Source organism: Oryctolagus cuniculus, chromosome 11 (genome assembly GCF_964237555.1).
Source record: "Oryctolagus cuniculus chromosome 11, mOryCun1.1, whole genome shotgun sequence".
Taxonomy (NCBI): domain Eukaryota; kingdom Metazoa; phylum Chordata; class Mammalia; order Lagomorpha; family Leporidae; genus Oryctolagus; species Oryctolagus cuniculus.
In genome coordinates this window covers 46,875,553-46,902,416 of record NC_091442.1, presented here as the reverse complement: position 1 = coordinate 46,902,416, position 26,864 = coordinate 46,875,553, and the positions used below count along the sequence as shown (strand labels likewise).

At 48.9% G+C, this 26,864-nt stretch overlaps 1 long non-coding RNA gene across 3 annotated transcripts; it reads left to right on the top strand.

The window, feature by feature from the left end:
• The first annotated feature begins 405 nt into the window (after positions 1–405).
• On the top strand, positions 406–26,864 carry LOC103348244 (uncharacterized). 3 transcript variants are annotated; one of them, XR_011379763.1, is made up of 4 exons: positions 406–496; positions 4,558–4,734; positions 21,320–21,386; positions 26,521–26,864. It is a non-coding gene; the product is annotated as an uncharacterized lncRNA (long non-coding RNA). The 3 variants fall into 3 exon arrangements; XR_011379762.1 differs by lacking the exon at positions 406–496 and adding an exon at positions 2,029–2,372; XR_011379761.1 differs by lacking the exon at positions 406–496 and adding an exon at positions 2,388–4,270.

Below are 26,864 nucleotides of genomic sequence, written 5' to 3'. Positions count from 1 at the left end.
CCATTGCTGGTTCCTAACAGACCCAGGAGACGGCCGTGCCTCCGTGCCTCCCACCCTGCACCACCGAGGGGCCGGTTCCTTCTGCATTGCCCACAACACCCTCTCCCTTTGTCTGCAAACACAGAGTCGGCGGAGCCGGAGCAGCAGGGACCGGCCTCAACAGCTGACAGGCCAGTTGCGTTTCCATTGGTTGCAGGGCCTGGGTTGAGCTCTATTTTCTTCTGTACATAAAGATAAGAAGCCAAGGGCCCCCTTCCGAAAGCAAACACATTTAATTGGAACCACCGCCTCCCCATGATTCAGCGGATGGAATTTACGACGGTGTTTACCCTTTCCCGCAAATGTGGCAAATGCATCTGTCCCAATAGGAACCAGAAGTCTAGGAAACACACACCCACGGCAGCTGCGTGAGGGTGGGCAGTGCAACTCCGGAGGGAAGGGAGAATCCACAAGGGTCCAGATCGCTTGAGGGGAAGCCACCTCTGCTTTGCACAAAGTGAGTCTTGGCAGGGCCAACTTCTGCACGACCCCCTCTCCATGGGCGGGAATCAGAGCCAACTGCAAGAATGCTTGTGCTGGACAGCTGGGGCACATTGAAAGCAGAAAAAACAGCCTTAATCTTTGCAGAAAACCAACAGAGATAAGCAACGGCTTTAACTGGGCTGGAATCAGCCAATGTGCTCCCCAAATGCCCTTGTGACCATTATCCCGGCTGTGACCGCCGAATGGCACTGCTCAAGTATGCTGGCAATGTTTAACAAACCATCTGTCTCGTACCTGTTCCGTGGAAAAGCCTCTGTCCAGACCATGGCCCCATCCAGCCCGTCTGCTGTCTGCTCACCCGCAAGGGAAAGCCACCGCCTGCCTCCTGTTATTTCATACCTCATCCTCCGGCAGAGCCGCTCTGCCTGTGCACATTTGGAGAAAGGGCACATGGGTCTTGGGTCTGCCCTCCAACAGTTTCACAGAGCGCCACGTCTGTCAAAGCCTTCCTTGCTTATGGTGTTTGGTTTTCTGCCTGCTCCTCTTCTCGTAAGGGGAATTTCAATATTCGTTCAAATGCTATAACTACTGGTGATGCTGTTCTTCCTGGATCAGCTGTTCCTAACTGAGAAGCCTCCCTCTCTCTCTCTTTTTTAAAAGACTTATTTATTTATTTATTTGAAAGAAAGAGTGACAGAGAGGCAGAGAGAGAGAGAGAGGGAGTTTTCATCTGCTGGAGCCATGCCAATCCAGGCCAAAGTCAGGAGCCAGGAGCTTCTTCCAGGTCTTGCATGTGGGTGCAGGGGCCCAAGGACTTGGGCCATCTTCTACTGCTTTGCCAGGCCACAACAGAGAGCTGGATTGGAAGTGTACCAGCTGGGGCTCAAATGCCATCATCCCATATGGACACTGGTTCCAGTCCCGGCTGCTCCACTTCTGATCCAGCTCCCTGCTGATGGCCTGGGAAAGCAGCAGAAGATGGCCCGAGTGCTTGGGCCTCTGCACCCATGTGGGAGACCCTGAAGAAATGCCTGGCTTCTGGCTTTAACCTGGCCCAGCTCTGGCCACTGTGGCCATTTCGGGGAGTGAATCAATAGGTGGAAGATCTCTCTCTCTCTCTTTCTCTAACTCTGACTTTCAAATAAGTAAAACAAATCTTTAAATAAACATAGAAGAGTCGAGATTTGAGAAATGATGAAACCAATATGTAGTTTTCTTTTTGTAAAAAGGAAAAAAAAACCTGTTTGCTTAATAAATCAAAATTCTCAATTAAGGATTCATTTCTCCTGTTCTTCCAGGTTCAGTGAGGTTCCTTCAGGCTCAGGGGTGAGACGCCCTGGTCTTCTCTCTACGGCTGTTATAGCAGGAATGGAGTTGGCCCATCTCAGACTCCCTTCCCAATGGCTAGCACAGGTATCTGCTTAGCCACTGACGCTGTCCTTGAAACACACTCTTAAATCCCTGACCGGCAGACAGGAGACCCGAGACTGACGCCAGCCCTGCCTGTTGTGTTATCTCCTGCAATGCTGGGGCTCTTGGGACACAGATTTCTTTATCTCTCCAAGGGGACTTGGGTTTGACCAGAGCCAAAGACCAGGTTGGATGTGTGGGAGTCTCAACTACGTGCAGAGTTGAAAACAGCTCTGTGCTTACAGCTCTTTCCTGTTTCTGAGTCTGTGGCCTAGTTCCCTGACGCCCTCCCTCAGGCCCACCCCTACTGCGGGAGCCCAGGTTGGGTGGTGTCTTCCCCTGGTCATCACCATGGATGCCTCCTCAATGTCATTATGACTTCACGGTAGAAGGACCTCATGGAAGGAATGCACAGCCCCTTCCTAGCTCTTCAGAGGAATCGTGGGACCAGAATCATCACTTAAATGGCACACCAGAATGTAACAAACTGTTTTCCTTAAATCCAACAGGTCTTTGAAGCCAGGAAGTAGAGCAAAGATGGGGGTGGGGAAACCAGTTCAGATTTCAACATTCTGAATTTCCAGGCACAGAGAAACAATTCGAGGAATGTTCTAGAAGATGGATGGTCCCCATCGGGGACTCCAGAAAAGAGAAATTTCTTTATGTTTTTCATCGTCCCCTGTAATTTCTTTCTTTTTTTAAAAGATTTATTTATTTGGTTGAGAGGCAGAGTTACAGAGAGAGGGAGAGACAGAGAAAGGGAACATCCATCCGCTAGCTCACTCCCCAAATGGCCACAACGGCCACAGCTGAGCAATCCCAAACCAGGAGCTAGAACCTTCTTCCAGGTCTCCCACATGGGTGCAGGGACCCAAGCACTTGGGCCGTCTTCTACTGCTTTCCCAGGCCATAGCAGAGAGCTGGATAGGAAGTGCAGCTGCCGGGACTTGAACCGGTGCCCATATGGGATGCTGGCACTGCAGGTGGAGGCTTAACCTACTATGCCACAGTGCTGGACCCTCCCCCTGCAATTTCAATTTCAATTTTGGCATAATGATATGCATTGTAAGGTAATCTATTAAATGTATGTTGCATGAATGCTGTGTGCATGTATTCTTGTGTGTGTGTGTGTGTGTGTGTGTGTGTGTGTGTGTCAAGTGCAGTATTCATGAATATATCCAGCCATTTGGATTGCTACCACCTTTGGGCTACTGGGAACAATGCCTCCATGGACATGCTTTGTACAGAGTCTCTGTTTTCAGTTCTTTTGAGTACACACCTGGGAGAGGAAATCCTGGGTCGAGGGGTTATGTGATGTGAAATTTTTTGAGGATTCGCCAATTTAGTCTCCTACAAACAGCGTGCAGGGGTTCTGTTTACCTCCAGCCCTCCAAAACTTGAATTCTCCAGATCGAGTTATAGCCATCACATTGCATGTGATGTGGGACATGTGGTGGTTTCGAATGGCGTTTTCCAGGAGCCAGCTTTGTTCTCGTTGCCTGCCTGCACGCAGGCCAGACGCTGAAGAGAGAGACGTGGAGACGTCTCTCCAGGCAGAGGGAGTGAAGACCTGAAATCCAGGGAGTGGAGACCCAGGGCATTGAGGAGACAGAGGAAAGGGCACGTTTTGAGGCGGAAGGCCCATGGGCTGAGGCACAGAAGTATGTTCTGGGTACACAGGCAAAAACGGTACAACCTGGGCAGGCAGGTGTGGAGTCCAGCTGCTCGCTCGGGAGCAGGTGGAAAACGGGCTTAGGACTTGGAGTTTCAGGATCTTGGAGTCCAGACAATCTGGGCAGGTGCACAAATAAATAAATCTAGGAGCAACTCATGCTCCCAAGTCCAGAACCTTCCATCCTGTGAATGGGGTTCACATGGGATCGGTGGTAGCTTAAAGCCACCTGCTGACCTTAAAAACAAAAAAAAAAAAACAAAAAAAAAAAACAAAAAACACTTTCATGCCCACTCAGGTTCATTAAACCCAGCCAGATATGCAGGGAGCCCCGGTATCAACAGTGGAATGGCCCCACCCCCCTACCCCTGCCATGCATGATTCAAATGGGCAGGCCAGGATGAGAAAGGTAGAATTGTGGATTTAACTGCATAGGTGCTAAAAGTTGATTTTATTCGATTCTTTTTGATATACAAGAAATTCAAGAGCACTCTCGGAGTTTGCATGAAACAAAGTCGCAAGGCGAGGAGACCACCTGTCGCCTCGTGGGCTCTTTGGCTGCTGCAGATGGCACAACCCGTGCCCCACTGGGACTGCGTTCCCAGAGCGGTGGCCGGGGGCTGGCAGCCAGGGCCTGGCTGCATCTCCTGGTCCTCGGCTCCGTGGTCGGCCCCGCGAGGGCTGCACTCAGTAAATGTTTGCAGGGTGAGTGAATGGAGGCAGGAAGGCATGAATTCATGAAAGGCAGCCCAAGACACGGTCCCTGCCCTCTAGGAACTTACAAAGGGGCGGCTGAATAGACATTACAATGACAATGATCGCGGGGCAGTAATATTCCCGCAACGGTGACCTTGTGTGTCCCTGTTGTGTCCGTGCAGCCCGGGAAACCGCGGGGAGGGAGGGGGAGGAGGGCTTTTGAAAGCTCTGTCTGGTAGCTATGGCCTCTCTTATCTTTATTAATGCACTGCGCTGTCACACTGCCCCCTAAACAGGAGCAGAGCGAAAGCCAAGAAGGCAGGCACCCAGCCGTACCTGGAGCCCACCTGGGTGCTCAGAGAAGAGAGATCAGTGAGAGCAGAGAACACCGGCCGCTGACGTTGGGCTGAATCTGCTGGTTGTTTGCCGGCTTGACCAAAGTTCCCCCAGCTCTCTGCCTACGGATGCATTCGGTGAGTTGATAAGCCCAGAGCGCCTTGTCAATCAGAGCTTTCTCCTCTGAGATGGCAGGGGGAAAGAACTGGGGCTCTTGGGTCGCGCTGTCTCTCCGGCTTTAGGTTAACCATGGGGCTTTGCTCAGCTGCAAAGCAGGGAGCAGTTCCTGCTCTGCTTTCCTCGCCTGTGAGTTGTACAGAACGCAATGACAGGTACCTTATCCAAAGAACCACAGATGTTTCAGATTTCGGATTTTTTTTTTGGCCTTTGAAATATATACGCATATACACAGTGAAATACTCTGGGGATGGGACCGAAGTCATTTACACTTCATATGCACCTCTTATGTGTAGTCTGAAGGTCATTCTAGATACTACTGTTGAAGCACCTGCATTTTGACTGCAACCTGAGGTCAGGTGTGGCATTTATAACTGCTGGCATCATGCTGCTCAGACAGTTTCTGATTTCGGAGCATTTGGGGATCAGGGGAGCTGAACCTGTGTTTTTAGGGACTTACAGGGACGTTAGCCTCCTGGTACGCTCAGGATGGAAGCTCCACAGGTTGCTGTCCCAGGGCCAGCGCGCAGGCCAGGTGCATTGACTCAGAGGGCGGAACTGCAGGCCCCACGCTGCCTTTCACATGCTGGGAAGAAAGTAGACAGCCCAGCGGCCAGCAGCCTGCACCTGCACAATGACACCAAGGAGCTCTCGGTCCATGTCCATGGTCAGTGGCCATTCACTGCTGCTGCTCCTTCGTTTTCCTCTCTGTTGCTCCCATGCACGCCTGTCTCCAGCTAAGGAAGAAAATGGCCTTTCCTTTCATGGCTCATTTTGTTTTTTTTTTTTGCCAATCCAGATCCAATGTGTTTGGATAGCCTTAGATGGTCAGCGAGCAGGTGATGAAACTGGGATGTGGACATTGGCCCCTGCCTGCCAGCTAGGTCCCTTGCATTGGACAGCATTGCCCAAATGTTTACTCTGAATCTGTCAGCAACATGCTCCGGGCAGTTCACGTGTGCTGGGGAGAACTGGAGTGGCCAGGAGGGGCCCAGCGTCCGCCAGCTGGTCTCCACGCCATGGAAAGATCTGGATCTTATTTAATCTTTACAATTTTTTTTTTACCATCAATAAATATGTAGGTGTGTGTGTGTGTGTGTGTGTATGTGTGGCTAGTCAGATCCTAGTGTTCTTTGAGTTTAGAAGTGAATTTGAGAACTCAGCTCATTCCTGAGCTGCTTAAGGAAAGGAACAAATGGGTCGGTTAAGCTGCCACTTGCGATGCCAATGCTGGCATCCAATGTGGATGTTTGTGGTTCAAGTCCTGGCTGTTCTGCTTCTGATCCAGCACCCTGTCAACGCACCTGGGAAGACAGCAGAAGATGGCCAAGTACTTGGGTCTCTGCCTCACATGTGGGAGACCTAGATGGAGTTCCCGGCTCCTGGTTTTGGTCTGACCCAGCCCTGGCTGTTTCAGTCATTTGGGGAGTCAACCTGTAGATAGAAGATCTCTCTCTCTCCCTCCCTCTTACCCTCCCTCTCTCTCTCTCTTCAAATAAAAAAATAAGTGTTAAAAATAGAAATCTTGAAGTGAGGAGAGAATACATAGCACTAACCTTGGCTCTGTTGATACCTTGGTCCATGACTTAGTAATTCTTGTCTTAGAATCACAGTTTTTTGGGGCCAGTGCTGTGGCATAGCGGATGCCTGCAGTGTTGGCATCCCATATGGGCACCAGTTCAAGTCCTAGCTGCTCCACTTCTGATCCAGCTCTCTGCTGTGGCCTTGGAAATCAGTAGAAGATGGCCCAAGTCTTTGGGCCCCTGCACCCGCATGGGAGACCTGGAAGAAACTCCTGGCTCCTGGCTTCAGATCTGTACAGCTCTGGCTATTGTGGCCATTTGGGGAGTGAACCAGCCGATGGAAGACCTCTCTCTCTCTCTCTCTCTCTCTCTCTCTCTCTGTCACTGCCTCTCCTTTTTTCTCTGTGTAACTCTGACTTGCAAATAAACAAATAAATCTTTTAAAAAAGAATCGCATTTTTCTCATCTGTCAAATGGGGAGAGGGATTATTTCTGTGGTTGTCAAACTGCTCTTTCATTCTGTTTCCTTTTAGCCAATTGGCCTTCTCTTCAAATGTCCTAGTTCTTGGTTTAAATGTATGCCATAAAGTCAGAGAGAACAGGACAGTGACTTCAGATTAGCATCTAAATATAGCTTTCATTAATGACAGTTGCAAATCACACCAGTTTCAGCATACAATTTTTAAGAACTGTATTTTTTAAAAAAGATTTATTGATTTATTTGAAAGGCAGAGTTACAGAGAGAAGTAGAGGCAGAGAGAGGTCTTCCATCTGCTGGTTCACTCCCCAGATAGCTGCAATGGCTGGAGCTGCACCCATCTGAAGTCAGGAGCCAGGAGCTTCTTCCAGGTCTGCCACACAGGTGCAGGGGCCCAAGGATTTGGTCCACCTTCCACTGCTTTCCCAGGCCATAGCAGAGAGCTGAATCTGAAGTGGAGCAGCAGAGACTCGAACTGGCGCCCATATGGGATGCCAGCACTGCAGGCGATGGCTTTATCTGCTACTCCACAGCCCTGTCAGAAAAACCGTGTTGATTGCACTATCTGGAAAATATTTTGGTTCACAGAACTAAGCAAGTGATGCCTTCTTTTTTTTAAATAAAGATTTATTTTATTTATTTGAAAGAGTTACAGAGAGAGGTAGAGACAGAGAGAGAGGTCCTCCATTCGTTGGTTCACTTGGAGCTAAGCCAATCCAAAGCTAGGAGCCAGGAGCTTCTCCCGGGTCTCCCACGTGGGTGCAGGGGCCTAAGGACCTCCACTGCTTTCCCAGGCCACAGATGGGAAGAGGAGCAGCTGGGACTAGAACCTGCACCCATATGGGATGCTGGCGCTTCAGGCCAGGGCTTTAATCCGCTGCACCACAGTGCCGGCCTCATGGTGCCTTCTTAAAATCAGCCCCTGTACAACCTGAGTGTCCTTCTTGGTGACTAAGAAGGCAGTGACATCAGCTGCATTCAGAGGCTGGTGCCAAAATGTGCACATTGTGGGGTCCCTAGAGGGCTTACACTTCCTGCACTATGCATCTATTCATAATGCCAGTTTCGAAATTGATTTTAGAATATAAAAGAAAATTCAAGCAAATGCTTTCTGACCCCTGAAACTCATGATAGGGAAGCAAGCACAACAGAAAGTTGTAATCCTCCGAGCTGTCCTCAGTAGCTTGTGGAAACAGAATACTTTCCTTGATCTAAATCATTTATGTTCACAGGAAATATGAAGCTTTAAGACAGCAAATGCTTTTTTTTTTTTTTTTTTTTTTGGACAGGCAGAGTGGACAGTGAGAGAGAGACAGAGAGAAAGGTCTTCCTTTTGCCGTTGGTTCACCCTCCAATGGCCGCCGAGGCCGGCGCACCGCGCTGATCCAATGGCAGGAGCCAGGTGCTTATCTTGGTCTCCCATGGGGTGCAGAGCCCAAGCATTTGGGCCATCCTCCACTGCACTCCCGGGCCATTGCAGAGAGCTGGCCTGGAAGAGGGGCAACCGGGACAGAATCCGGTGCCCCGACCTGGACTAGAACCTGGTGTGCCGGCGCCGCTAGGCGGAGGATTAGCCTGTTGAGCCACGGCACCAGCGCCTATTGTTTTTTAATCCTGCCTTCTTCAGGGTCCTGCACCTGTGGGTACAAGGACCCAAGGACTTGGGCCATCCTCCACTGCTTTCCCAAGCCATAGCAGAGAGCTGGATCAGAAGTGGAGCAGCCGGGTCTTTAACTGGCATCCATACAGTATTCTGGCAATGCAGGTGGTGGCAGGAGCTGCTATGCCACAGTGCTGACCCCACTGCCCATTTCTTTTTATGGGAACATCTTGCTGTAGCAGCCATAGGATGCTTGCTTTGGGGGCACGTGCATATAGTGCAAACCCATCACCATGTGCTTGTGTTGAAAAACAGTGATTTTTTTTTTTTTACAATGCTGAAAGAGAAGTGGGAAGAGTTGCCTGTCCCAAGACGCAACAGAACAGCACTTGGTTCTCGAGATTTCTCAGGGATGATTTTGAGCAGAGCCCTTGGCACACTGTAGCTCACACTCAGGCTCCCGCAGGTGTCTCTAGGCTGCTTGGAGTCTCATTCATCCCCTCCCACGCCCCAGCTCGGCACATGCTTCCCTGCTTTCTGCTCGGCAGCCCCTGCAGAGACAGGTGCTCCATCTCTGTGTGTGGTTGGACCGCTGCGACCCCAGCACACTTCCAAGAAAGACGGCGCACTGAGCCTTGAGTTTTCAGGCACAGCTGAGAGCCTCAGCCCCTAGGGATGGCCGTGGACAGCCCTGCGGAGCAAGTCCTGCCCCTTCCCCATGACCTCCAAGCCCCTGACCATCTGAATCTGGCCATCGATGTTGGTCTCATCCTCCTGTGCTGTTCTGCAGGGCGGAGCAAGCCAAACCCTTTCCTTTCCACCAATACACCTGCTGTACCTGCCTGCCGTGCCTGGGCCTGGGACCACCTTCTTGCCTCTGGGCTGGGAGACTTCTGGATGCCCCAATCCCAGCGGAGCCGGGGTCTCGTTGATCTCAGCACCAATCCCACTGCACTGCAACAGAGAACTCGTTCCCACGAGTTCCTTCCCACAAGCCTCACTTTTGGGTCTCTCTGCCCAGCCGGCCACCATGCCACACAAGCACAGCACAAACGTTGGCTGTTAAATTCAATGGGAATTTCAAAGGCTGCCTTAGGCTCCCAGCTTCCTTACCCACCCCCCCAACATCACCATGCAACAGAGGAAAAGAAGGCCTTCTTTGTTCTCCAGGGGACAAGTTTTTAAAAAATCTTGCTCAGCCTGTCCCCTATAAAAGGCTTATCTTCCGCTGGTAGGAGACGTTTTAATTCCTTCCTGTTTGCTGATCACTGTTCCTTAAGGCCTCTCCACGCTGGCCCTTCCCGGTGAGCCGGGTAATGTCCCTGTCCCCTGTCCCAGGGAGTGTTGGAGCCCATCTGTCACCTGACACACTAGCATTACAGGCACAGCAGGGTGGCGTGCTGGCTGCCAGACTCAGCGACCTGTGGCTCCCAGCTCCTGAGTGAGAGAGTAGATCCCCTTTCCTCTCCTCTCCCCTCCTCTCCCCTCTCTACCTTTCCCCTCCCCTCCCCTCCTCTCCTCTCCTCTCCCTGTTCCTCTCTTCCCCTCCCCTCTCCTCCTGTCCTCTCCTCTCCCCTACCCCCTCCCCTCCTGTCCTCTCCTCTCCCCTTCCCCTTCCCCTCCTCTCCTCTCCCTGCCCTCCTCCCCCCTTCCTCCCCTTCCCCTCCTCTCCCCACCTCTGCTCTACCCACCTCTTCCTTACCCTCCTCTCCCCTCCCCTCCTCTCCTCTCCTCTCCTCTCCTCTCACCAACCCAGCTCCCTGTCTCCACTTCCCGACTCCTCTTTCTACATTGCTCTTTGTCCAGCTCTCTGCCCAGCCCCTTGGGTGTAGAGGAGGTTTACGACAATCACTGCTCTAGAATGTCGCCACATCGCTCGACACTGACAGAGAATCCCATGGATGTCAGAGACTGTGAACCCCAATTCGGGGTCCCCACCTTGGGCTTCAGCCACCAACTATGTTTTGTCCCAGTTGACCAAGCCAAAGCTTCCAGGAAATAAAGCGCTAAGCAAGGCATGTCTCGGCCAGCCTTGTGAAAGGATTTCTGCCTTTTAAACACTTTAGTGCCAAATAACTCCAAGGGAAGCTCTCTAGTATACAAGTATGCAGGAGAATGGAATCATCTTTCGGGCCACCCAGGGTCTCCCATGACATGGTTTACCCTCCTCCATGTCTCAGTCCTGGGGGAGAAGCGTGAAGAATGACTCCTGGGTGTTGCATTGGACAGGAAGCAGGGCACCAGTGACTGATACAGGACACAGGATTTGTGGTCAGAATTGGAGCTTTTGGAGCCGGTGTTTTGTCGTGACAAGTAAACCTGCCACCCATGATGTCACCATCCCATGTGGGCGCCAGTTCGTGTCTGGGCTGCTTCCTATTCCTCTCCCTGCTAATGGCCTGGGAAAAGAGGTAGAAGATGGCCTACATGCCTGGGCTCCTGCAACCCATGTGGGAGACCCAGATGAAGCTCCTGACTTCAGACTGGCTCAGTGCTGGCTGCCGTGGCCATCTGGGGAGTGGAGCAGTGGATGGAAGACTTCTCTCTCTCTCTCTCTCTCAAATCTGAATTTGAGAGAAACGAATAAACCTAAAACGAACAAACAAAAAATTGGACTTTTGCCATTGGGGGTGCAGCTGGAACAGTGAGGATCACCCTTCAGGCAAGGAACTCATTGAAAGTGACAGCTTGGAGTCGGTGCCTGGAGATGGTCAAAGGCAACTTCTTTCTTTTTAAAACAATTTCATTTATTTGTTTGAAAGGCAGAGAGACTGAGAGAAAGAAACAGACAGGGGCCAGCACTGTGGCTTAGCAGGTAAAGGCATCGCCTGCTGTGTCGGCATCCCATATGGGCGCTGGTTTGAGTCCCGGCTGCTCCAGTTCCAATCCAGCTCTCTGCTATGGCCTGGGAAAGCAGTAGAAGATGGCCTGAATCTTTGGGCTCCTGCACCCGCGTGGGAGACCCAGAAGAAGCTCCTGGCTCCTGGCTTTGGATCGGCACAGCTCCAGTCATTGTGGCCAATTGGGGAGTGAACCAGCAGATGGAAGACCTCTCTCTCTCTCCTTCTCTCTCTGTGTAACTCTTTTTGACTTTCAAATAAAATAAATAAATCTTTTAAAAAAGAAGAAAAAAAGAAATAGAAACAGACAGATAGGGAGAGCAAGAGAGATTTTTTTTGAAATAGTTTAGTGATGTTTCTTTTTTTTCAAATCTTTTTTAAAGATTTATTTATTTATTTACTTGAAATAGTTTAGTGATGTTTTAGTGATTACTTTTGAAATAGTTTAGTGATGTTTCTTTTTTTTTAAATCTTTTTTAAAGATTTATTTATTTATTTACTTGAAAGTGAGAGTGGAGCATCAGGGACTTGAACCGGTGCCCATATGGGATGCTGGCACTAAAGGCAGCAGCTTTACCCTTTATGCCACAGTGCCAGCCCCGAGAGAGATCCTCTAACTCCAATTTCCTTTCCCAAATGCTCGCAACAGACAAGGGTTGAGCTAGACTGAAGCCAGAGAGCCTGGAACCCGGGTCTCCCACATAGGTGGCAGGGACTCAACTACTTGCGCCATCACCTGCTGTCCCCTAAGGTAAGTGTTAGCAAGAAAATGGAATGGGAAGTGGAGGAGGGACTTGAACAAAGGAACTCCATCCAATCTATGATGCAGCCTTCCTAAGCATAGCTCAACAGCAGAGTCACATGTTAGCTCCTGGTGATTCCTATGACAAGACAAACCAGTGGCTACAGGGTTTCCTGGTGAAAAACCTGCGGCTTCATCTCAGAACGACAGGTCCCGAACCATCTTGCTCCTCTACTCCCCACCTCCTGCTGACTTTAGCTCTGGGGCTGAAAACACATGACTGTGATATTGTCTGTATTTTTTTTTTCAAAGCACCGGTTGCAAATTGACCGAGGATAGCATCCATGCATGGGAACGAAAGCTTGCGCTGGGCTCAGTTAATTTTCTTGAGTAAATGTCAAACCCAAGCTGAGATCTGTGTGAGTCTGCATCCTAGCTTTCCGGGCAGATGGATCATGGATGGATAGCCTGGAGGCCCCGGGTCCGTGCAGTGGGTAGTGATGGAGAGAAGCAGCAAGGACTCCAAAGAGAGTGGAGGAGAAGGCTGTGCAGCCGGGAGGTGAATGGCATCTCATCCTTCATGGATGGGATAAGAAAACTTGGCCGAATGGCCTGGGGCTTCTCACCGTTGTCACCTCTATGCCTTCTCAGTCTCTTTGTATTCCTCATGTTCTGGATGGTGGTGGTAGGGGGAGTGGTATCCTGTGCCCTCTGGCTCCACTGCCCTCTCCATTCATAGAGGAAACATCTTCACACACAGGCTTGAGAGACAGGCAGGGCTTCTGTGGATAGCTGCAGGGATAGGACAAAGCTGATCAAGTAAGGGAACCCAAGCTACAAAGGAAGAGTCCCGAAAAGACTTTCTCTTGGTTTCCCTCCTGGGCAAACATGGTCTTCACAGGCACCAGGTTCCCCACGTGGAGGGAAAGCAAAGGATACCCATGCTGGGTGAATGAGGAATTCACAAAGGAGGCTGCAGGACTTGGCCACCATCAGAAATGCACCTGCCAAGAGCCCCTGTTGTGGAGCAGCTGGTTCAAGTCCTGGCTGCTCCACTCCTAATCCAGCTCCCTGCAAATGCACCTGGGAGTGCAGCAGGTGATGGCCCAAGTGCTTGGGCCCCTAGTACCCACAAGGGAGATCCAGATGGAGTTCCAGGCTCCTGGCTTCAGCCTGGCCCAGCCCCAGCCGTGGCAGCCATTTGGGGAGTGAACCAGCAGATGGAAAATTTCTCTCTCTCTGTCTTCTCCTCTCTTTCTGTAACTCTTCATTTCAAATTAATATATCTGAAAAGGAAAGAAATACACCTTCAACTTGACTTTCTCCTGTGTCTTCCTGGTGGAAATTTTTGGCAATGGGAGAACCTGGAGATGGGTTGTGGAGGGTGGGTATTGGTTCTAGGGGTAGCTCCAGGTGCCTTTGTCTGCAGGGGAGATGTGTTCTTAAAAGCATCCAACAGCTGTTGGTGGTGGGGTGTCCTTGGTACCTTTTGTGAAAAGGAAAGTAAAATGCTTTGTCTTTGAAAGCGGCATTGGCCAAGCACCTGCTGAGCACACAGAGGACTCGGAGGCCCCGGTGGAGGTGGGGGACCAAGAGGTCTGTAAACAAGACCTGAAGCAGGTGTGCCCCAAGCGGCCCTTGTCCCTGCCCGTATCACCCGCCTTTTAAATGAGGACAAAGAGGCCACGTGAGAAAGGCAGCTGCTGTAGTCAAGAGGGTGAGGTGCCGTGAACTTGCTCTCAAGATGGACAAGCTTGCAGAGCGTCACCGTTGCAGCTTCCTGCAGCTTGGAGGAGGGCAGTGTGGTGAGGGGGCCCTCTTGTGCATAGGCAGGTGTTTCCTGCAGACCCCAGCAGTTCATGACCAGCGCCATTTGCCTAGACAATTGTGACTCATGCCAGGGCGCTAGCTCACCCCATCTCAAATACTCTTTGGTAAGAGGCTCTTCTGCTGGGTCATGCCTGGGACACTCGATTAGCTGGTGGGAGTTCAACCTCCCTGCCTTAGGTCAGATGAGAAAAAGCACCTCACAGGGGCTTTCCGTTTTCCAAAAGGTACATCACTTGGGACCCCGTGTGTTTGGCTTTTCATGGCAGCCCCTTATCAATAGCCATCCTGAGCACTCCAATGCTTAGAGACAGACTCGGAGTGTAAACATGTGGAACGGCTGCCAGGACTTGGATCTCCCTCCACTCACCGCACGCCGTGGCTCTTGTCACTGTTCACATCTCTCCCTGCCTCCGTTTCTTCAGCAAAGGGAGGTGATCACCACACATGTTCCATAGCGTTTTGTGAGTGTGAAGAATTAAATGGGGGGGGGTTGCAGAACAGGGCTTGGCACTGAATAAGATCTCAGTATGTATCAGTGATGTGAAATAATGTAGCTCAATCAATATTTAGTACCATGAGTACTTGCCTCTCACTTCCCTGGTCAACTTTCCAAAGACGCTGGGGTCTCTGTTTTCCCTCCCACCCCTTCTTGCATAAACCTGTGTTTATGACATTTACTGCAATTATCTGACTCTGAGGTTACTAGCTGTGGCCAGAAGTCTTCAAGAAAGCATCCTTGTAGGGAGTCACTCCCACCAGCATCTTGGGAAGGCATTAAGCACCACTTCTGTGACATGGGACCCAGGTCCTTTGGTTCCTCCTCCCTTTGTTCCTGGTCTCTGCTCCCTGATCTATAGTGGGGGCTGTCACAGGACATGCATTCACACCCTCGCCTTGAAGAATTGGGAATGAAGACACCCAGTCACCTAGTGATGGGTCTCTATCATGGGCAGGTTGAGGGCATTTGGCAAACCTTGGTCTTTAGAATGAGCCAGTTACAATGCCCCTTGTCTTAATTCAGGACATGGGGCAGTCTATGAGCTTGGGCCACCAAACATTCTCATCACTGGAGACAGAGATGAGCACTCTGTGTCTTGCGTGTTGGAAGAGCCTCGCCTCTTGCACGAGGTCTCACGATGACCTTGAAGGAGGAAGCTGACACAACCGCAGCAAAGAGGCAAAACTCGATGCCGGTGCCAATGTTTTAAAAAATGTGCCGTACTTCCAAAGTAAAAGGTCTCAAAGTTTCTCTTGGGTAGAAGAGAAGCTTTTGCCCATGATGGCTCAGGGATTAGGGTCACAAAGCAGGGAGGGCAGGTGAGTACGGGGAGAAGGGAAAACTTATTTTTAGTGATTTCTCCCAGCACTATAACACAAAAACTGTCAGCCACAGAGAAAAGCTGGCTGAATTTTTCAGCAAATTCCAACACACCCACCATATTATTGTGCCTCTTCCCATCCATCATTTTTTTGATGCAATTCCAAGCAAATTGTACACATCCGGGCCTGTCACCCTTGCATGCTATTGCATGCATTGTATTATAAACTATGGTTCAATATTTATTTGCAGGGATTTTTGTAGGCAAAATTTCCATACTGAAACATGAACTGATGTTTCCTTTGCCATGGTGCAGAGTTCTCACAATGTGGACATCTGTGTAACTCACCTCCCAGTCAACACAGAACCTTTCTGTCCCCATCCTATCTGGCTTCTTTCCTTCTTGAGGCTGCCACTGTCTTCCTCATAGACAAGTTTCCCCTATTTTTTTTTTACTTTATATAATGGAATCATACCTGGTTTCTTGCACTCAACCACAGGTCTTGTGATTCTTATTGTTGGTGTCCAAAGTTCATTCTTTTTTATTGCACAGTAGTATTCCACGTATGGATGTACTGCAGTTTATCTCTACCTTGTGATGGACAACTGGGCTGTGTCCAGTTTGATAGTTTTGGAATTTTTTATTTATTTGAGAGTGACAGGCACAGAGAAATCCTCCATCCGCTAGTTGACTCCCTAAATGCTCACAACAGCTAGGGCTGGGCCAGGCTGAAGCCAAGAACCTGCAACTCAATCCTGGCGGCAGGGTCCCAAGTACTTGTGCCATCACTTGCTGCCTCCTGGGGTGTGAATAGCAAGAAGCTGAAATGAGAAGCAGAACTGGGACTTGAGCCCAGGCACTCCAATATGGAATGCAGGGGTCCCAAGCAATGGCACAATAGCTTCACCAAATACCCATCCCAGGGTAGTGTTGTTACAAATGCATTCATATTTTTAGGTTTCATCTTTTTTAAAAAATATTTATTTATTTATTTGAAAGGCAGAGTTACAGAGAGGCAGAGGCAGAGAGACACACACAGAGAGAGGCATTCCATCTGCTGGTTCACTCCCCAGTTGACCGCAATGGCTGGAACTGTGCCGAAATGAAGCCAGGAGCCAGGAGCAGCTTCCAGGTCTGCCACGTGGGTGCAGAAGCCCAAGGACTTGGGCCATCTTCTACTGCTTTCCCAGGCCACAGCAGAGAGCCGGATTAGAAGTGGAGCAGCTGGGACTTGAACCGGTGCTCATATGGGATGCCGGTGCTGCAGGCAGAGAATTAACCACTGTGCCATGGTGCTGGCCCCCAGTCCCTTCATCTTAAGGATACTGAATGGTTGATAAACACCCCTGAAATCCATCACAGGTGAACTTTTAAATTTGGATGTGTCATGGGATTATCCATATTGTATGTCCTTTTAAAAGCTGCATTCATATACTTATTTGAAAGGCAGAGTGACAGAGGAGAAGGACAGAAAGCGACAGATCTTCCACACACTAGTTCACTCCCCAAATGTCCACAACAGACAGAGGCTGAGCCAAGCCAAAGCCAGGAACTGAGAACTCCATCCTGGTCTCCCACATGGGTGGCAGGAACCCAAGCACTTGGACCATCTTCCACTGCCTTCCCAAGAGCATTTGCAGGAAGCTGGATTGGAAGTGGAGCAGCAGAGACTTCCCTCAGCACTCCTATATGGCTTAATCTGCTGAGCCACAGCGTTGGCCCCCAGACTCCAGGTCTTCCGCCTCAGACATTACAGGCAGAAAAGGACAGGGAAGGAACTATTATCCTCAAATTGATAACTGAAAGAGAAAATCCATGCCTCCCCCATAAGTTCTTTGAAACCCATGCATAGGATTTTCATAATACATATTTTCATGACTGTCTGAAGACACTTTGTACACATAGATTCCAAAATGTATTCCACCAAACTAGACTTACCTTTTCATCTATCCCCCCGCCCCCCGAACATGTTGAGGTACGCTCATCCATTAACAAAAGGCAACAAGCATTTCTTTGTGCTTTTAAAAAGCCACTTCTTGGTTCTTCGCTCCATCATGATCACACCCCCCAGCTCACCCCACAGAGCTCTGCCGGCTGATGGGGAGACAGGTTGGCAGTGGGACCTCCCAGAGCCGCCGATGGCTTTCGTATGCATTAAAGGCAGAGTCATCGGACACCTGCAGCCTCTGGATTCGTGGAGCCCGTCTCTCCATGCTGGAGTATGCTTAGATTGCACATAGAAGGTACCAGAAAGAACTGAATCAAGAAACAACAGCCTTTTCTGCTTGTCTGTAGGTTTCCATGATCAGGACTCTGCATAGCAGATGCAATGATCTCGTCCACCTTCAAGGGGTGGGTATCTTGCTTCTTCCCTTCACTTCCTCTTGGGTGGCTGGCGCAGCAGGTGCTTTGCCAGCATCCTGCAGCCCATCAGAGGTCACCTGCAGACAACCCTCCCGCCCAGCCCCACACGCTGAGTATCTCTTTGGAGGGTGTGCTGACACACTGGGGGAGTGAGTTGACAGATCCAGCAGACATCTCAACCATGGAGGACACAGAACACAGGTGATTGCTTCCCCTTTAGTGGGAGAGTCCTGGAATGAGCTCTGCTCAGGCTCCCAGGGGGTTCCCTATGGTGCTGAGCCCCAGTCACCCACAGCAGTGCCCTGGCCATGAACACACCTTCAGTAGGGGTTCTCTCTTCCCTGTCTCATGTCTCCTCCTTCTCATGTCTCTTGGGATCTTTGGCAATTTCACATAGGGGCTATATTTGGTAAATCCTAAATATATACCACTCTTTCAGGAAATGAAATGATGCACTGCCCACTACCCATTTCCCCCTCTTGATTCAACCCACCTTAATAATTAGAAGAAAATGTCAAAGTGAATTCATATCAATACGTTGCTATCAATATATCCATTTGGACTGCATGATCTGCCCCAGATGGCCATTTCATTGGTTGTTATTCTAATGAGTAATTCTGATAATTTTGTCTCAAAAATAACAAAATAATTTTCTTAGAGTTATTTTTATTTTATTTGAAAGGCAGAGAGAGAGAGAGAGAGAGAGAAGGAGAGACAGACAGAGCGAGAGAGAGAGAGAGAGCGACAGAGAGGTCTTCCACCTGCTGGTTCACTCCCCAAATGGCTGCAATAGTTGGGGGTGGGCCAAGCCAAAGCCAGGAGCCAGGAGCTTCTTCTGAGTCTCCCACATGGGTGCAGAGGCGCAAGGACTTGGGCCATCTTCTGCTGCTTTCCCAGGCCATAACAGAGAGCTGGATCGGAAGTGGAGCAGCTGGGATGCTGCTCAGATGTAGACCCACAAGGGAGGCTGAAACTGCAGGCAGCGGCTTAACCTGGTACGCAACAACACTGGGTCCCAAAAGAATGAATGATTTTTACAATATAGCTCTGTGCTTTGAGAACACTGAAGTATATTTTGTTGAACATGTGCTTAGACAATAGTTTTGCCTCCTCCAAAGCCAGAGGGCCCATGGTGGAGAATCTAGGATGAACTGTTTTATTCTAGAGGCAGCTCTAAGCTTACAGGCAGTTCCGTGGCCAATGAGCCTATGATCAAACGAAATATACCGGTTACAAAACTTGCTCATGTCACCTGCAGGAAGACCATTTTAAAAAGTAAAAGCTAGTGGGGCCAGCTCTGTGGCATAGTGGGTAAAGCAGCTGCCTGCAGTGCCGGCATCCCATATGGGCGCCGGTTCCAGTCCTGGCTGCTCCACTTCCGATCCAGCTCTGTGCTATGGCCTGGGAAAGCAATAGAAGATGGCCCAGGTCCTTGGATCCTTGAACCCATGTGGAAGACCCAGAAGAAACTCCTGTCTCCTGGCTTCGGATCGGCACAACTCCGGTCGTTGTGGTCATCTGGGGAGTGAACCAGTGGGTGGAAGATCTCTCTCTCTCTGTCTGCCTCTCCTTCTCTCTCTGTGTGACTCTTCGTCCAAATAAATAAATAAATACTAAAAAAAGAAACAGTAAAAGCTAGGGACAGCACAGAGCTACTCATCATGTTTAAACTGATAATACTATTTGAATCCGAATCCACATCCTCGTTTTTGGCATTCTGAAATCACTCGCTTTTTCTTCCTCTAGAATGCTAGGTTCAGATCCAGAGCAAAGCTGTCTCTGGCTGGATGGTTGAAGCATCACTTCATGCAGTGTTCTTCAAGTGCTGTGGTCATTTGCAGTCCATGTTCTTGACTGTTTCTCGTCAGGCGAAAGCGTGTGAGCCCCATCTTTATTCCTTCTAGAGCCAACTGCTCTGTAGTGCCTAATAGGTGCCCAGGAAACTTGCGGAAGGATGAGCAATTCTCTGCAGAATGATAGCAGCCCGCCTGCAAGGCACAGAAAGTGGCAGGCGATAGCCAGTGAGTCAGCCCTCGCACCCTGCTCACACAGCCTAGCACTTCTGGCTTCTAATTGTGTCTTGTGTCAGCCCGAAGACGATGAAACAAGCTAACTTTCACTTCCTCATCTGTTTAAAAAAAAAGAAGGCAATAAAATCTGACATCACCCACTATGCCCTGAATGTTGTAAAGATCTATTGGATAAAGGCTCCAAAGATGATTTGACTCAGGCAAAAGGGAGACAGAGGAACACATGATATATGATGCTGTTTGTGTAACGTTTTTCTGTGGGTGCCTTTGTCTTTTAAGATTATTTGTTGATTGCTTTGAAAGGTAAAGTGACACAGAGAAAGGGAGATCTTCTGTCCTCTGATTCCTTTCCCAAACATCTGCAACAGCTGGAGCTGGGCCAGGTGGAAGCCAGGAGCCCAGAACTCCATCCAGGTCTCCCACATGGATGGCAGGAAGCCCAGCATGAGACCCTCATCTGTTGCCTTCCAGGTGCTGAAGTAGGTAGCTGGTTGGGAAACAGAGGCAGGACTTGCTCGATCCCAGGCACTCTGACCCGGGATGCAGGTGTCCCAAGAAGCAGCTGCACCCCCTGCCTGCTCCTTGACCATGCCTCTGTGTGTGATCAATCGCTATCAGCCAAATGTCCATGCGCTCGATTCCTACAGAGAAGACTCATTCTTTTTTTTTTAATTTTTTAATTTTTAATTTTTTAATTTTTATTTTTTAACTTTTATTTAATGAATATAAATTTCCAAAGTACAGCTTATAGATTACAATGGCTTCCCCCCCATAACGTCCCTCCCACCCGCAACCCTCCCCTTTCCCACTCCCTCTCCCCTTCCATTCACATCAAGATTCATTTTCGATTCTCTTTATATACAGAAGATCAGTTTAGCATACATTAAGTAAAGATTTCAACAGTTTGCTCCCACACAGAAACATAAAGTGAAAAATACTGTTTGAGTACTAGTTATAACATTAAATCTCAATGTACAGCACACTAAGGCCAAAGATCCTACATGAGGAGTAAGTGCACAGTGACTCCTGTTGTTGACTTAACAAATTGACACTCTTGTTTATGGCATCAGTAATCACCCTAGGCTCTTGTCATGAGCTGCCAAGGCTATGGAAGCCCCCTGAGTTCACTGACTCTGATCATATTTAGACAAGGCCATGGTCAAAGTGGAAGTTCTCTCCTCCCTTCAGAGAAAGGTACCTCCTTCTTTGATGACCTGTTCTTTCCACTGGGATCTCACTTGCAGAGATCTTTCATTTAGGTTTTTTTTTCCCCCCCAGAGTAGAGAAGACTCATTCTTTAAGGGACCCAAACTTGGAAATCCCTACGCCTTGAAAAGCTGGTTTCAAAGACATCTTCTATGGGCTTCTTCTCCACTGCTCATGGAGGACAATGGGCCGTTTCCAACTTACACCTTGACAGCTGTTTCGGTTTCCCAGGAGATTGGCCATGAGATGGTAGCATTTCTATCCTCATGGCATGTAGCATCAGGTTGGGGGGTTTGGCTGCCTGGTTCCCAGGAAGGTAGGGACAGGAAGGCTGTGATGTGTGTGTACTTACTGTAAGTCAGCCATGTTGACACACGAGCTACTTACTGTTGGAGTTTTCCATTTGGGAAAAAAAAAAAAAAGCAGTCAGGGACACTTGGATTTCAAGCAGTGGGCTGGAAATCTCAGAATACACTTAGCAGTGGCTCTCTAAGCTAAGTGTTGGGTGGGGGAGGAGACTCTGTTGTCCTTATAGCAAAATGATCCAGCCCTGGTCTACACGGAAACAAACAACATTCAGGTTAACTTTTTTTTTCCCCTTTTCTGGTTACAGTGGAAGGAGGATGTTGGGCTGCCATCATCACACAGTTCCCAGCCCTGCTGGGGCCGCCATCGACCAGGTGATATGCAGAAACACGCAGCCGGGCAGGTGGACGGTACTCAAGCTGAAAAATGCCCCACGGGGTGGGGTGCACCTTGGGATGCGGGCAGGGAGGGGGTTAGCGGGGAGGTGGGGCAGGAAGCATTCAGGTGTGAGGGCGGCGTCCAGGTTGGGGCTCTGTGGGCGCTGCTGCCAGGGAGCCTGAGCCCAGCCGTGCTCCTTAGTACCTGGCTAGGACTGCAGCCGGCCCATGGCAAATACAGGCTATCAAAGCCTTGTCAGCACTGCTGAAAGGGACAAAGAAAAGGCGCATTAATGATTAACTCTGCTAAAAGCTCCAGCTTTTGTATTCCCATGGTGCCTGGCCTATCTGGCTGCCATGTGACCGGCCCGGGCCATTTTCTCGCAGATTGGGGAAAGCTAGTGAGCAAACACAGGTGGTTCCAAGCCGGGCAGCGCTGTCAGGGACAACCAGAGGCAGCAGGAGCTATGCCTGCTGAAATTAGCTGCTGTGTTTGCCCCCAGGTTTGCTTCCTGGCTGCACTCTCTAAGACGAATGTCATCCTGCACTCATTTCCAGGCATTCACAGGCGGGGCTCAAAAGGTAGGGGTTGGGGGTGGGGGACCCCAAGCCAAAACCGGCAAAGGGGGCCCCCATGAGCATCGCCTTCTTTGAACTCAGCAATAACGTTTGGTGCTCCCCCGCCCCACCCCCACCATGCAAAGGCCGGGTAAACTAATTAAAACCTCTCAGGTCTTTAACGCCCTCCAAGAGCAAATTTATTCTGCTCAAAGGGAATTATCATCGTGATCCTGACCAAATACGCAAGCCACAGCCGTGACATCACAAGCCTGCCAGAGCGGGGACCACTCCTCCTGCACCCCCCACCCCCCAGGGGCTGGCACCCCATGTTATGGGGCCAGAAGGAGGTGCCATGAAAAGTCAGGCCTGGCTCCGGGACGCACCTGCCCAGACAGTGCAAGGAGCCGTGCCCGGCCCAGGCTGACCTCGCCTGCTCGTAGCTCAGAGTCCAGGTCCCTCTAGTGGCATTTTTTATTCCAGTGCATTTCTTCCTTGGCCTGCATCAGGCCGACTTTCTTTTTTCCTGTTCAAATATTTATATGTCTGTATTGTTGCACGCGGCTTCAACTGCTCACAATCACACCAGGAGCCATAAAGCATAGATTATCAGTGGGAGGCGATAAAGACTCTTTGAGTCCACGCCAGAAATGAATAGAAAATGAAATCAAGTTATAAAAAGGGGAGGGCAGAAAAGTCTGCAGAGAGTATATCGGTCTGCAGCTCTGCCAGCCATTAGCTTCCATAGCAAAGGCATTTCACCCGAACCAGTAGGGCGGCCCAGGACGGGACTGCCACTGTTTCGTATCTAAACACCGCATTCTGCTGGATTCCTTGCTAAACAGAAAGTAGGACGGCGCTGTGAGGTCTTTTTACTCCAATTCAGCTCCGAGACGGTGAGTGGCAGTTCAAACACAGCTGTGCTGTGGACGTGGGGGCGCTGCCCTCCTTTCCCCGCAGAATAAACTTGAGCGGCCTCAAACCCCAAATGTTCTGATGAGGTTGCTGTAATCCATCAATGCTGTTGGCTGGGGGGTCGTGGTGGTGTTTGCTTTGCGTACTACCCCATAGCTCCTCCACTTTTGATTTTCTTGACCTGAGACTCTCCCACTTGCAAGGGTGAATGGGTTAGCTCACCCCATGTGGATTTCCATGTCATTGTTAGCATATAACTAGTTGTCGTTTTGAGGAAAGTGGGCTGGTGGATACCTGTGTTTGCCTTAAAAAATTCTTCCAGATAGCACAAGAATCATAGTTAAATAAAAATTCTCTATGCATCATTTATTGCTTCCAAACCAGAAATAAACAATTTTTTTTGAAGATTTTTATTTATTTATTTGAGAGGCAGAGTTACAGACAGTGAGAAGACACAGAGAGAAAGGTCTTCCATCTGCTGTTTCCCTCCCCAAATGGCCACAATGGCTGGAGCTGCACCTATCCGAAGCCAGGAGCCAGGAGCTTCTTCTGGGTCTCCCATGTGCATGCAGGGGCCCAAGCACTTGGGCCATTTTCTACTGCTTTCCCAGGCCATGGCAGAGAGATGGATTGGAAGAGGGGCATCTGGGACTAGAACCGGCAACCATATGGAATACCAGCGCTGCAGGTGGAGGATTAACCCATGCCGGCCCCCAGAAAGAAACAATTATGACAAGAATGATTATCAAACTGTCATACAGGAATGTTCTTACATAGCTGAACTGTAAAACTCAGCTTTTAGTTTAACACCAATGGCTCCCCCTGCCCCACTTATTTAACAAAACCAAAAATTAATTTTCTGTGAATAAGTCTTTAGCTAGACTGATCAAAACAAAGAGAGAGAACTGGACATCACAGTTGACCACCAGAATCTCATCATCATTCATGGAACACTCTACCCAACAACAACAGAATACTCACCTTCAAGTGCCCACTAACTGTGACCCTATCCTGGGCCATAAAACAAATCTTAAGAAATGTATACGAATTGGAATCTCATAGAATGTGCTCTCAGATGACAAGGAAGTAACAGAAAATAACAATAACAGAAAGATAACAGGAAAATCTCCAGAGCTGGAAACTAGAAATAATATTCCCAAATAATACATAGATCAACAAAGAAGTCTCAAGTTAAAAACAGTCAACCTTATAGCAATGAAAATATAGTATGTCAGCATTTGTGGGACACAGCTGAAGCAGTGCTGAGAGGGAGATTTATAGCATTGAATGCATATCTTAAAGAATTAAGATCTCCAATGAATCATATAAGCTCTTACCTCAAGAATCTAGAAGAAGAAGAGCAAAAAGGTCAAAAACAAGCAGAAGAAAGAAACTAATAAATATGATAGTGGGAGACCTGGAAGAAGCTCCTGGTTCCTGGTTTCAGATGAGCCCCATTCTGTCCCTTGTGGCTATTTGGGGAGTGAACTTTCCCTCTGTGTCTCCCTCTCTCTGTCTGTACCTCTGCCTCTCAAATAAATAAGTAAATCTTCAAAAGATAATAGTAGAAATTAATGAAAGTCAGAATAGAAGCATCGATGAAACAATTAGTCTTTGAAAATATCAATAAAACTGACAAATCCCTAGAAAGACTGATAAAAAATAAGAGAGAAGACACCAACTATTAATATCAGGAACAGAGCAGCAGAAATCAACACAGATCAAAAGGACAAAAAAGAAATACTACAAACAATTGCAAACACATAAACTTGGCAAATGAACTGGACAAATTTTTTTTGAAAAACACAAACTGTCATAATTCACCCAATACATGGACGATCATTTGGATAGCCCTCTAACTGAAAGAGGCTGAATTGTTAATTTAATAACTACTCACAAAAAGAAATCTCTAATCCCAGACAGCTTCACTGGAGGATGCTAGCCAATATGTAGAAGCAATTAACAGCAATCTGCACAATTTTTTCCGGAATACAGAGAGGAAATAGTTCCCAACTTATTTTATGAAGGTACTATTACCTTGATATAAAAACCATGCAAAGACGGTTTAACAAGAGAATTAAGCCGGCGCTGTGGCTCACTAGGCTAATCCTCTGCCTTGCGGCGCCGGCACACCGGGTTCTAGTCCCGGTTGGGGCGCTGGATTCTGTACCGGTTGCCCCTCTTCCAGGCCAGCTCTCTGCTGTGGCCAGGGAGTGCAGTGGAGGATGGCTCAAGTGCCTGGGCCCTGCACCTGCATGGGAGACCAGGAGAAGCACCTGGCTCCTGGCTTCGGATCAGCGCGACGTGCCGGCCACAGCGCACCAGCCGTGGCGGCCATTGGAGGGTGAACCAACGGCAAAAGGAAAACCTTTCTCTCTGTCTCTCTCTCTCACTGTCCACTCTGCCTGTCAAAAAAAAAAAAAAAAAAAAAAAAAAAGAAAGAGAATTAAATACCTATATTCTTCATAATCACAGTAAAAAATTCTTAACAAAGTATTAGCAAACAGAATACAGTAATTCATTAAAGGTAACATACCATGATGAAATGGGATTTATTGCCAAGATGTGATATGGGTTTAATATTAAAGATCAGCCAATACAATTCACCATCTTAACAAGGCTAAAGGAGAACAGTCACATGATCATGTCAATCAACACAGCAAAAGCGCATGACAAAATTTAATACCATCAATGATAAAAGCTCTCAGAAAAATAGGAATGAAGACATCCTCAACCTGATAAAGACTATTTATAGAAACTACACCACTTAGCACTATACTTAATGATGAGAAACTAAACACTTTCCCCTAAAATTGAGAACAAGATTTCCCTACTTATTTTTTAAGATTTATTTATTTATTTGAAAGTCAGAGTTACACACAGAGAGAAGGAGAGGCGGGGGGGGGGGGGGAGAGGTCTTCCATCTGCTGGTTCACTCCCCAAATGGCCACAATGGCCAGAGCTGCGCTGATCCAAAGCCAGGAACTAGGAGCTTCTTCCGGGTCTCCCACGTGGGTGCAGGGGCCCAAGGACTTGGGCCATCTTCTACTGCTTTCCCAGGCCATAGCAGAGAGCTGGATCTGGATCGGAAGTGGAGCAGCCGGGTTTAAACTGGCGCCCATATGGGATGCTGGACAAAGCAGGTGGCGGTTTTACCTGCTATGGCACAGCACTGGCCCCTCACTACTTTTTTTAAAGTTGATTTGTTTACTTATTGGAGAAGCAAAGAGAGAAAAAGAGGCAGAGAGAAACAGACAGAGGGAGAGAGAGAGAGTACCCCCAATCTGCTGATTCACTCACCAAAAACCCATAATAGCCAGGGTTGGACTGAGACCAAAGCTCAAAGTCAGAAACCCAATCTGAGTCCCCCACTTGGGTGGCAGGAACCCAACCACTTGGAGCCATCACTGCTGCCTCCTCCTAGGGTCTGCCTTAACAGAAAGCTGAAGTTAGTAGCAAGAGCTGGGGATGGAACCCAGGTAATTCTGATATGGGACACAGGTGTCTTAACCACTAGGCTAGACAGAAATTCCCCATTTTTTTTCACTCTTAGTTAACATAGTTAAAATAATTAATTAGAACTCATAAGTGTGTTCAGCAGTGCAATATATATATATATATATGATAAACAACCGAAACTAATTATATATCTCCATAGAACACACAGGTACTGGGGCTGGAGCTGTGTTGTAACAGGTGATGCCGCAGCCTGCAGTGCCAGCATCCCATATGGGCGCCAGTTCGAGTCCCAGATGCTCCACTTCTGATCCAGCTCTCTGCTATGGCCTCGGAAAGCAGTAGAAGATGGCCCAAGTTCTTGGGCCCCTGCACCCATGTGGGAGACCTGGAAGAAGCTGCTGGCTCCTGGCTTCGGATCAGCACAGCTCTGACCGTTGCGGCCAATTGAGGAGTGAACCAGCGATTGGAAGACCTCTCTCTATCTCTCTCTGCCTCTGGCTCCCTGTAACTCTGCCTTCAAATAAATAACTAAATCTTAAAACA